Source organism: Triticum urartu, chromosome 7, assembly GCF_003073215.2.
Source record: "Triticum urartu cultivar G1812 chromosome 7, Tu2.1, whole genome shotgun sequence".
Lineage (NCBI taxonomy): Eukaryota > Viridiplantae > Streptophyta > Magnoliopsida > Poales > Poaceae > Triticum > Triticum urartu.
Genome location: NC_053028.1, coordinates 50287406 through 50288200, shown reverse-complemented (window position 1 = coordinate 50288200; position 795 = coordinate 50287406).

Genomic DNA, 795 nt, shown 5'->3' with positions numbered 1-795 from the left:
TGGTCCGCTGTCACTTTCGGCCTAAAAGGCCCAACACGAGCTAGGGTTTCAATCTCGGCCGTTGAGTGTGATCGTACGAACCACCGCGCTTGTTGCTAGAACAAAACAGCCAACGCCGCACCGTTCGGTCAAACCCTAGCCACATTCGTCTCGATCGATTCCTCTGTTCCTCTCGCACGCCACTCGGCTTCTCCGCCTCTTGCTCCGCGGCGGCGGTTTCTCTGGCGCCCGGCTCGCCGGCGACGGTGGCGAGCGCCACCGCGCCGCCCTGCGCAAGCCTGCCCTTTTCCCCCGTCCTTTCCTTTGACAGCGAGCGCGAGAGAGAGGCGCTGCTAAGCACTCTGCCAAGCCCTCTCCCCCTTGCCGCTCGGGCATCTCTGCGCCCGCCGGCCACGCCGGCCGCCGGCGACGGCGTCAGGCCACCGCGCCGTGCGAGCCCGCTTCCTTTTCCCCGCACCATCTCCACCTCCTGTGGCAGAGAGGACGAGGCTACTTTGCTCTTTCTGCTCCCCTTCGTTTTCGACGACGGCAGAGCACTTTACGACGGCGTCGTGGTCACCCCCCTCGCCGGCTGCGCGTCCACCTTGCGGTGAGCGCGCCGCCGTCGAGCAGTTTGTTCGCGATGCCCTTTGCCCCGTGTGGGGTAGTTCTTCTTCCCGGATCCTCGGCTTGCCGATGCGATTCGGGATCGAGAGGAACGGCGCGGCCATGTGCGGCGGCGTAACTTTTCTTTTACCCTTGTTTTCCCCTCCTTTTCAGTTTGGGGTTAGCGTTCTTTGGGGGAAGGGGAAAATC